This window comes from Anser anser (assembly GCF_964211835.1).
Source record: "Anser anser genome assembly, chromosome: 2".
Lineage (NCBI taxonomy): Eukaryota > Metazoa > Chordata > Aves > Anseriformes > Anatidae > Anser > Anser anser.
Window position 1 is genome coordinate 110,671,206 of NC_139721.1, and position 12,214 is coordinate 110,683,419.

The following is a 12,214-nucleotide window of genomic DNA, read 5'->3' on the forward strand; positions in this document are numbered from 1 at the left end:
TACAATCTGGATTAATTAGAAAGTATGCTCTACTCCTCTATTTAAAATTTAAGATATGGTGAAGGTCACATCAGAAAAAAATTTGAATTGGAAAATGAGCTTTACTTTTACTGTAAGGGTTTTCTGACTTCCTCTTTCAGAGGAAACATACAGTCCTTCAGGGGAAGTCCTCATTAAAAAAATGCTGGTCTGAATCAGACTTAGCATTCTCAGAAGTCTTGTGTACCTCTCACATGGTCCAGCTTCTCAATATGAAATTTATCTTCTAGTTCTTTGTGCAAGGAATCTGCAGAGCAATTAGAACTTGCTTGGCAAGGGGAAAACTGATAATGGCCCACAAAACATAAGGTCAATCCATATTTTCAAAGTATTGTATGAAATGGAAATCTTTCTCCAAAGTACTTCACTACAGCCCAATAAAGTATTACATTCTGGTGGAATTTTATCCTGTTAAAGTTGGCAAAGGTTTCTTCCCCAGAGAGTAAGTTTGGTTCAGGTTTAATTTAATTTCATCTCCCCCCCCCGCCCCCAAATCAATGTAATTGCTCAGGTGCAGGTTCACAGGTTCCTAAGACAGTCTAAATTAAATGACCCACAGCAAACAAGGCTACACCACACAAACAAACAAAAAACACAGCAAACACCAACTACACAGTGAAAATGGGGAGGAGTAACAATTACCACCTCATCAAATGCTGTGTTAGGTTCATGTGGAACTCTCAGGGCAGGCTGTTAAATTGTACGACTGTATGACTACATAAGTTTTTGTTTGAAGGAAGTCAGAGCCAGGTTGCAGAAGACTTTCCTGGGTTAGGTCTGCCTTTTTCTACAAGCATCAATCACAAAGAGTACAAGTGGTTTGAGTTAAAGATGCAGTGAAGAGTTTGGCAGAAATTTGGACTGCTCTGTATGTGGGATGCTGTGATTCCTCCAGCTGCAATTCCCTGGGAAGCATTTCACCTAGCCAACACCTGACAGGAAATATTTAAGAGGTTGTAAGTCTTCTTTAGAAGAAAATTACAGCAGAAACATATAACAACTAAAACATCAGAAAAAGGCTTTTTACAGTTTGTGTTCTAGGTGCCCGACTGAAATCCTGGCTCCATAAAAAGTATTCTGCTGTGTGCTTCTAGGAGGCCAAGCTTGCCAAAGTCTAGATAGTTTTCATATATATTTGATTTGCTGTGTTACTGGCATCATAGTCAGAGAAGAGTAGGTTTAATCACACTCTGAACAACAGACATAGTGTACCCAGAGATGGAAAAATGGTTTGCATGGCCCTATGCACCTCAGCAGGTAGTCATTTAATAACACAAAGGTGTCCCTGTCCTTCTCATTTACAGTATTTATTTTCCAGAGCCAGAGAGGCATAACTTTGAGAACTTTTTTTTTTTTTTTTCCCAATAGTTGATGTGTTGACACTGATTTCACTTTTCTCTGAAGAGTTTTTTTGACTCAAGAGAATACCAAGATTTTTTACTCAGGGATCATATTGCTATAGCATGACAACCAGTTTGTCTGCTATAACAGAGATAGTGTTGTACCACAATACCTAATCAACCCCTTTTATATGCATACAGGTTGTTTCATGGCTATAATTTAAAGTACAGAGCAAAAGGTCCAGACTTATGGAAAAAGGTTGTTGTGGCTGTCATACAAATATTTTGCTAAAAAGCAAACAAACTAACAAAAAACAACTCACAACCAAAGTAAACACAAGAGGTGGAGAAGGGGTGCAGACTATTCACTCCTACAACTTTATGTCAGTTTAGTGAACTCATTGCTGCCACAATTGCAGCAGTACACAACAGATGAGATGGCCAGCACCTAAAAACAAAATCCAAGAAAACAAAAGTTTAAAAAGCAAGCCATATTTTAATAAGATGTGTCTAATGCCTAGTATTGGTCTGTGTGCATCTTTGAGCTCATGATTCATGAATGAGATTAGACCAGACCTTCTAGAAAAAAATGGGTATTAATCTATGCCCCTTTTCTTGTACTTCACCTTAGCAACTACCTACTTGAAAACTCAGAAAATGAAATCTCCGAATCATCAGAAAAAAAATAACATTAAAAAGAAAGATGAAAAACCCACAGCTCCACTAATCACTTGGAATAGTCTGTGTAGCCACCAACTTAAACAGAGATCTTTGGTCTATTTTGTTGTATCATGTGACCTCAAGAAAATGAGCTTGGAAGGTAAATATACAAAGTAGTATTTAGCAAGGCTGTAGGTGAAGGGGGACAAAAACCCCTCCTATGGTTGTCAAAGTGAAAAGGAGGGTGACACTCTTACAGAGTTAGAGGAGGTCAATAAATCACCAACCTTATCTTGCAAACAGAGCCTGTGACTTCAAAAATTAGCTCATTTATTCTGCACAATTAAATTTATTGAAGTGTGACAGAAAAAGTTTAGCAGTCGCTGATGCAGAAAGGCAGCAACAACGGAGGCAGGCAACTGAGTGAATGACACAATTAGTTGATTTTCATTTTATTTATCAATATAATTATTGAATTGTATTTATCCTATTTCACAGATTTTTACCATTATTACAGCCTGGGCCTCAAGGGAAAGAATTAGTTCAAATTTTCAGTCTAACTTAATGTGATTATAGAGCTTCTAATAAAAGAAAAGTTCTATAAAGTGCCACACAATCTTGTATTCAATGTCACCCCACCATCAGTCTCTGAAATCCAGAATCCTTTCATGTAAAGGCAGGAAATTGAATATGAATTGTGAATGCACTACATTTTCTAGGTGGCAAACAAACCTGTTTGCAGTATCCCACTTTGCTGTTGCTTTAAATGAGCCAAGATTCATCCCCAGTTTTAAACTTAGGGATATGTTTCTTCCTTAAAAAAACATTAAAATAATAATAATAAAAAACACTGAACAATACTTGTGCCCATCCCTACTTCAGGCTTCGGTAGACGTCAATTATTTGGTTAATATTGTGAAAAGAATGCAGGAAAATTGGAAAAAGACTGCTGTGTCAGAGGAGCAGTGGATGAATATGGTTCTTACACAAAATCAATCATTTTGTTTCATAGTATAAAAAATATAACCTCCAAAGATTCCAACAAGAATATTTTAACAAAATAAAAGCTACTGACCAATTAGAAAGTAATCTATTAGCAAAACTGACTTTTGCTCTTGTCCAGTCCAGTTTAAAAATATCTAGAGTATTCTAAGTTGCTCTTGCTCTTCTTGGCATGCTGCTTGTCATTCACAGTGTCCGCTTTGGCTTTGAACTTGTAAGAGACAGGATGAGACATGCTGAACCTGACTCATGCACATATTCCACCCTTGCCTTCTACATACATGAGGAAGCAAGCACATGTTCAGGAGCAAGCTATATAATAACTCATGTCCTTTCTCACAGGTTCAGGAAATTAGACCACATGCTATTGCAAGTGTCTAACTTTTCCAATGTTTTGAAAGACTGTATTTCCATTGCAACTAGCTTATTCAGTTCTATCCTCCACTTCCATTCCATAAAAATTATTTGCTCTGAGGTACAGGCCACTTCTCTAAATGTTGGTCACAGTGCCATGGAACATTGCCTAAAACATTAAAACATGGAGAGCTTCCAGCCTAATTCTATAGCCATAATTAATAAAAATGAATATTATTACTCATAATTAATAGCCGGCTTTGGGTGATAAGATGCCTCCAGAATTCCCTTTGTCAACATATTCAAGTTACTGAGATCTTGATGTCTGAGTAGGCTCTCGCTATATTTTGGGAACTTAGTATAGTCACTTTTGTAACAATGGGCAAGAAGTGACATTTCCATTTATAAGACATATAGATTAATAGAGCTAATAAACTGGGACTATTTAAGTTAAATATAATATATGCTCTCTGCAGAAAAAGGATCAAAAAAAAGAAAGGCATATATCACATATTTTGCTTTGTGTGTTTCTTTTGGGTAAAGCCTGGGAAGTTACCTCTCTGTTTATGTTTACATAATTATATGCCTTGCTGGAACATGGAGCTCCTGGGAACTGTTCCTTAGCAGCACTGAGCAAGGATCTGCTCACTCTGGAGACATAAAAGCAGAGGTGGCCTTTTTTCCTAAAACCTTTCAATTCCACATCAGAAAGGATATAGCAAAGGAACATACTAGAACAAGAAGGGATCAAAGAAATATAATTTTAAGTGCTTTATTGGCTGGAGATGTTTCCAATTCAGCTTGTATGAGGTATCAGCAGAGAAGAATAGCATACTTTCAAGGACTAACATATAATCTTTGCAGAATTCATCAAGGCTCTCACCAGCAGGGAGAAACTGCACGTGAATGCATGAACTGGGCTTCTTGGCCCAACTAAGGATTCAGCAGTTAAGTAATCATGAATACATTCTTTTTCACTCCAAGAGCCCCAAATTATCTTGCAAATAAAGAGCACCACTGTGTCATGAGACCCCAATAAGACAGGTAAACCTCCTTTATCCACGGCCCCTTAAAAGAGAGGAAAAAGGGGCTTGAACACCAAAGAACTGGATTTTACTAAAATATAAATTAGGAATCTTCACTTCCCAAAGCATTGTAAACTGGACTGACTAGATCAAGCACAATCACCATAAAATTAATAACATAAATCATTTTTTCCTGGTTCAGTGCATCCTCACAGGTCAAGTCCTTGCCTTCAACCCTGCTTATATTCAATTCAGGCAACATTTTTACAACAGCAAGCCTCTTCTGGTCCTTATGGAGCTTCTTCTTGTCAAAGAAAAACAAATCTAACTTATCAACTGAGGATGAATAAAGCAGACATTGTCCATCACATCTTGGCATTATCCTCATTTTGCAATTGGGAAACAGAAGCCCAGGAAGGGGGGTTCCAAGATAATAAAAATTTCCAGGTGACCTCTGCCTTCCCAGGTTCCTCTCTTGACTTTCCAACCCCATGTTGCTGGCTTACACAGCATGCCATAAAACCTTAGGTGAGTCCATTTTAAGAAGTTTTTCATGTGCTGGAAACTCTAGTGGAACTTATACACCCATCCCTCAAAAAGACATTGTTCATGTGAATAAATAGAGCATCATGTGCGATCCATCTGATGTAAAAGATTTTGTTTCTTTAAAATGTCACAAGCCTGGAGGATGTTTTTCACCACCTACAACAATTAACATGGCTTTGCTTTACTCTCTGTTTTCCAAAACAAAACCTTTATCAAGGCAGTTTTGTTCAGGGATGAATTTCGTTCATGATTGCCTTCACAAGCTTCCCAGACTAACCCCGTGAATTGCTATACAACCATCAGGGCTCTGAACTGACTTTTCATTCCAAATCAAATATGGTTTTCTAAATAATTATTTACCCTCAAACAGGTCACAGAGGCCCTAACAGCAATGTATTCCTCCTCCTTCCATATGTAGAATCATTACTTGAAAGGGCAATATGCCTCAGGTTTCCATACTACCCAACAATTTGTCTTTTCTTTAAGCCACGCTATGCATAAGAATTAATGTGCATCAAAGCTGAAGAAAGCGTGTTCAACTCCAGAGGACACAAATTAATAGCATACAGTCACTGAGAACAAAATGCAGAGGAACACTGAGTGTATGAATTTCCTGAGCCCCTCCAATGGCTTTCTATTAACAGGGGCCTAGCACACAGTAAATAGCAGTTCTTCAAAGCACAGTGGGCAGTATCATGTCTTTTCATCTCTCTTATTTCATTTTTCTTAACCTAAATGTAAAGATTTACCTGTCTGAAACACTTGGCACTCCAGTGCTATAGGAGGTTGACAGCAAGGATTCCAGGCCTAAAATGGGCTGAGCTGTAGGAAAGGGAGATAATGGACTTGAATCCACAGCATAGAAGAGTGTAATCAGAAGTTGACATGAGTTGCGTAGTGTTTCAAGGTGAAGAAACCCTGTGTGTCCTGTGTGTATTATGTTCAGTTTTGGGCCCCTCACTACAAGAAGGACATCAAGGTGCTGAAGCATGTCCAAAGAAGGGCAACAAAGCTGGTGAAGATTGTAGAGCACAAGTCTTAGGAGGAGTGGCTGAGGGAGCTGTGGTTACTTAGCCTAGAGAAAAGGAGGCTCAGGGGAGACCTCATCGTTCTCTAGAGCTGCCTCAAAGGAGGTTGTAGTGAGGTGGGGGTTGGTTTCTTCTCCCAATCAACAAGCAATAGGACAAGAGGAAATGGCCTCAAGTTGTGCCTGGGAAGGTTTAGGTTGGATATTAGCAAATATTTATTCAGTGAAAGGGCTGTGAAGTGTTGGAACAAGCTGCCCAGGGAAGTGGTTGAGTCACCATCCCTGGAGGTATTCAAAAGCTGTGTAGATGTGGTGCTTAGGGACATGGTTTAGGGGCAGAGTTGGCAGTGCTAGGTTAACAGATGAACCTGATGATCTTGGAGGTCTTTTCCAGCCTAAATGATTCTATGATTCTGTGAACCCACTTCTCCATATAGTTTCTACTGGATCCACTTGGACCTGTCCTGAGTTTGAACACCAAGCAAAATTCCCTGTTAAGAAAGCTCAAGTGCTACAAAACCTGGGTCAGCTCTGTCAGCTCCAGCTTCCCCATCATTGATCTGCCCAACACTTCCTTCACAGCTTCACTCAAATTATAAATGGCTCTGCTCAACAGAGCTAACCTTCACATATGCTGTGCTTAGTTAGAGGAGGGGCAGGTTACTGTTACTCTAAAACTAGTGACCTGAACATGACAGTGAGCTGTAAATCAGTTGCAAGGGACAATAACTGAAGCTAACACAACTGAGAATGCACAGGAAGCGGGGACAGTACCCAGAGTTCATGACTCTTCTCCAATGGCTCTGGTGAGACTATGCTGTGCAGACTGTGCTCAGGCCTTGTAGCATCACTTACATGAAGTTTGACAATAGATAAGATATATTAAAAGAATACAGCCTAGAGCAGTGAAATTTTAACTATAGATGATTATGGCTAGGAGTCTAACCTTAAAAATGTTTTTTCCTGTGATTAATTGCAAACAAGAGAAATTGATGCAGATCAAAAAAAATGTTCCCTTCCCACAACTGTTAGAATCTTTGAACAGTAGGGAAGCCACCGGTCTGAAGTTAAAAAAAACAAAAAAATGCTTTAGAAAGAGAGATGCAGCTGAAGGAGTAGGCCATAGCTTCAGGGAGTAGGCCAGTATACAAGACTTTGGAAGAAGAAATGCTGTGTTTAACACCTCTTATTTGCTTTTATGTCACCTTAGACATCAGAACACCAGCTGGGCCTTCTCTCTGCATTTGAGTTACCAGAACTCAGGAGTCAACAGATCACCCTATTGTTGAATGGGGAGGTCACCAAGAATAGAGAGCCAAGGTCTACATAATGGTGGATGGCGTGAAGACAAGAGACAGCAGAAGAGAAGTTCAGATTGGCTATAAGGAACATTTATATCCCTTATTTAAGGAATGATATGAGGAGTCAAGTACTGGAACCTAGAGGTTGTGTGGCTTCCTTGGAAGTCCGGAGGTTTCCAAGGCCCATCTGGATAAAGCCCTGAAACTCATCTCACGGCTGATCCTGCTTGGAGCAAAACATTGGACTAGAGACCTCCTAAGGTGCCTTCCAACCTGAATTATCCTATGATCCTACCAGCATTGATTTTTCTTGTCTATTCCCTATTCATTGGCCCTATACGAGAAAAGAAAGCAACTCCATATTTGGTAGCAGACTGTCTTGGTATTGAAATGTTTGGGTTCTGGTCCCTTTTGTAATGGCCAATTGAGATTAAAATCAGATGTGTAATATCTCTGTGTCAATACCCAATTTTGTCTTCAGTGCAGCAAGTAGTTTCTAGCATAAAAGTGTTTGCCTCTGTATACTGCTGTACATACTACACACGGTATGATGTTCTGCTACAGTGAGCTGCAAGAAGAAAAGTACATACATGTGGGAAATTAGGCTTCATCTCCTGTTAAAATATCTGAAGTTCCATTACACTCTTCCAGCTCAGCACCATCTTCCGTTGCATTTCTGCAGGATGAGAACATAAGGAAATGCCATTCCTTTTACAGCTAAACCGTGCTATTACTCCAACTACTCCTGAGATACTGGTACTGTTTGTTCTCCTAGCAGCGACTTTGAGGAACTTGAACAGTCACATACTGCTCAAAGAAAATATAAAAGAAGAAAAACAAGCTGAAATTCTGGTGGAGACCCTAATTATGAGCACAGAAGTTGAAATAAGTTTTTTTTCCTTTAAGTCCAGAATGTCCAGCCTGTACAACACAGCAAGAATTTCTAACCCTTCTCAAATAATCTCATTGGTGCCAGATATTTAGTGCAATGATTTCAGCAGTGAATGTCAAATCTCTCTCAAATATTTGCATGGTTCCTAGCTCCTAAACTGACAAGCTTTAATTTAAGCAGTTATAAGTGAAATCTGCCACAGCACATGTTGGTTGAGATATTTAAATGATACAGGCCACAATGAGAAAGACATAGAGCACATTCAATCCTCATTAGAATCAGTGTGGCAGGGGCTCTTCTTCTCATTACAGATACTTAAACAATAAATTAATTAAAAACTCTTCAAAAAGCCCAAACTCAAAACTATTCAAGATGTGTGGGAAAAATGCCACACTCTAGCAATCTGCTCTTTATGGAAAAAAATGGCAATCCTCTTCTCTCATCTTTATTCTCATCATTATTTCTCTTTTCTCTGCACAGCCCATGTGGAGTATATAATACATAACAAAGAAAATAAGGCAATGGAAAGTGTGTGAGGATATTAATTCCTGCATCATACCTCTGAGCAAGCTCATGTCAATGCAACCCAGCAATGTAGTGGCAAACTTAACTCGGGAGCCTCGTCAATTTGCTAAAAGAATTCCCCAGTCTTTTAGACACGAGTCCTTAATAAACTTTGCTCTTCTCAGACCATATTATTGTCTTTTACCCATCCTTTAGAGATACAATATGCTTCCTGGGACAGACACTATGTCCTTTTTATTTTACTTTTTTCAGGAAAGCACTTGATGTCATCCTGTCTCTATCTATCGTCTCACTCCGTAACAAAGCCTTTTGAACCTGTTGGCATATTTCAAGTCCACTTGCTAGAAGACTAAGCAATGAAAGATGAATTTCCACAAATATTGAGAAAGTAAGGAAGCAGTACGGGAAAGAACTGTAGTGCTCTTAAAAAAAGAGAGCCCTAAGAAGAGCTCTATTATTATATTCCCAACCAAAGATAAATATCTATAAAATTGGAACATAACTGCAAGATGCTGTTAGATCTCCACCTGTTACACAGGTACCTACCTTTATAGTCTGTCCTTTGGACTCCTTAAAACTCAACTCACTTCTGAAATCCTTTGAACTTGAAACAGTTTTATTCTTAATAAACAATCCAGACAATCTTGTCAGATTCAGTTGGAACATCTTTCAGAGTCTATAAATAATTTTCACATCTCCATACTGTAAATTTAGTGCAGAATTTCAAGCCTTACTTTTCAGATGCCAAATCATTTTAGTAGAAAGCTTTTTAGGTAATAGAATCTTTCTTGTATTATGCATTCATAAATTTCTTTCAGTGATAAAGGTGTAGTTCAAAGATCATTTCAACACTGCTGATTAGTTTCTTAATTAAATTACTGTGTTTAAAAAGGGATAAATAAATACTGGTCACAGTTTAAAGGGAGGGAAAAGTGGGTCACAGCACTTGAAAAGGCTGCCCAACGAAATAAAAACAACAAAACATTGCATTTTTCTCTCTGCAGAAGCATGTTTGCAAACGGTTAGTGTGATGTCTCCTTCCCAAGAGGTGAAATGAAAACCCTGGGCTGAGCTTTCACAAAAGATGGGGTCAATCAAGGGTGTTTTGTAAGGTGGAGGATGAGATTTACAGCAACATAACCAGTTGGCCCATTCATCATTACACACTACACATGTCCTAAATTAGGAGAGCATGAAGCGGGTGGATACATTACATTGTTTCCTGAGAAGCACGTTGAGTGAGTTGTTCTTGTTCCAGTTCTTTGAGACTCAACACCACATCTCCCAGGAATCTGTAAATCATCAGCAGGTGATATTTGTTGGCTGTCATACCATGGACAGTCAGAGCTGGTTACAACTTTTACCAGGCTTTTGCTGATCGTGTTTTTAATGTTCTCTTTTTCTGGGAAGCTGCAAAACAAATCACAAACCAAGAAGCAAAGTAGCACAGTACAAAACAAAATTCCAGAGATAAGAGACATGCTGATAATACAGTCTTTGACATTTGTTTGGGAGCACTGCTGAGTTAAATATCCATCCTTTACCAGATTAATAAATGTACATCTGCTCTCTCTCTCTGTTCACCTATGCAGCCCCTGTCAGTACAGTATCTGAACACCCCTGAAACATCAGTGAACTTACCCTCATAGCATCACTTTGAGGGATGAAAAGAAATGAGGTACTGGGACAGGATATTCATGGCAGTGATGTGGCACATCCTTCATATTGTTGTGGGGTTTTGTTTTTGTTTTGTTCTGTTTGTTGTTGCTGTTGTTGTTTTTTAAGGGCTCAGGAATGGGTCTTTTGAAAGATTAATGTGGCCTGTTATTTTCTACACTTGGAGACACATCAGTGTAGGATATTACCTAGTATGTTATGCCATCATTAGCTTTGCAGTGTATATCAGAATTAGAGTGTAGACAAGTAATGGTGACATTTATTATCACCATAGTGAAGTAGGAATGGGTCTAATTCTAGTGTGTCAGAAGATATACACAATAATATACCTCCTCATGATACTGAAAAAAATCAAGCAGATGAAAAAGGACTGAGTACAGGCTCTCTCAGCAATGTTTAACCATAACAAGTAGAGTGTGAAGGAACACCACCATACAAAGATATTTGGTCTTTGGCATGGACCATAGGTAGCAAGTAATGTGTGCTAAAATTACAGCAGCTGATCAGTTGAACCTATAAGACGAACAGGCAAATGAAACTGCCACATCTTCACGGGAGAAAGGATTTTTCATGGGTGTGGCCCAACTCCTTTTTTAACTCAGCAGAGAACTTCCATATGACTTAGGGAGCTTGGACTTCGTCTTTATAAAAAGTGACACAAAGTTTGTATTTTATAAGGGACTGAATTCCTAGGGAATATCAACTAGTTTAGCACCCTCCAATGGAGTCTCTTATTACAGCATATTAGCAGGGGATTTCTGAACATCTGGAAGCCTGAACATTCAAAGTCCTAGACAAACAGCAAGTGCATACAGGTGAAAAGTCAGATGCAGCCAAAATGCATTCAACTTACTGTATGTACACTCACCAACTCACTGTGCAAAGCACTAAAATGCAGGCATCATACTTCTGAGCTGGGCCTTCCAGACAAAAGTATATCTATGCATGTATTTTTGACTCACGTGACCCATCCACAATTTTGCAATGCATCTTCCTCCCCTTCCTTGTTTGGATAGGGTTTGCCTCTGCCCTGTTTATAGACATAAAATAGTATCAGGGAAACAGTTGATATAAAGCAAGTGTTCTGAATTATTTATGTTGTTTTTTTTTTTTTTTCTGGAACAAAAAAAAAAACAGAAAAAAATAAAAGAATACCAAACATACCTATCCAGCTATGCAGCAGAAATGGACTTGAGGATCCAGTAACAAATATAGCCCAGTATAAAAGTATGGTTTGCATTTTGTGGAGAAAATACATGTCACATCATGTATGGGTATGTGAGTTTCCCATGGATTAAGCAAACATCACCATATGCTACTGGTCAAAACTATGTATTTGCATGTGCAGAGATAAAGACATTTATCTCTTTCTGCCATTTCTAACAGCACACAGAGCTGGAGTTCATAGCAGGATCTGGCAATGAGAGACCAACACGTGCATGTGAATGTGGCCCAGCAGAGATGTATACATTTATTTGTATATTTCTACTGCATCAGGGGTAGAATATGCAGTTTGTTTCTTCTCTTTGACAAATTTGAGGAGGACTCATACTGCTAAGCCCTTGCAGCATAACACCTTAGAGGGCATTCCTGGCCCAAGCCACAAAATTCAGCTGGGTAGCCGAGCTGCAGATATAAACCTGAGAGTTTCCACACCACAGCCACGGGGAGAGTTTCCACACCATGCTACAGAATCACAGCTCTGCGATAACATCTTTACTATTCTCTAGAGAGGAGTCTATCAAGAGCTTTTCAGAGCTACAGGCCTGACATTTTTTGTTCATGAAACCATTTTTCTGTGGCCATGGTATGCATTTATCTGAAGA

General features: G+C 38.9%; 1 long non-coding RNA gene across 1 annotated transcript in view; it reads right to left on the reverse strand.

Annotated features, from left to right (window-relative positions):
* The window catches only part of LOC310894208, a 105,515-nt gene that overhangs the window by 45,114 nt on the left and 48,187 nt on the right, over positions 1–12,214 (reverse strand). Inside the window, exon 5 of the long non-coding RNA XR_014579674.1 lies at positions 7,885–11,418. This is a non-coding gene — a long non-coding RNA (uncharacterized lncRNA). The remainder of the gene's footprint in view (positions 1–7,884; positions 11,419–12,214) is intronic.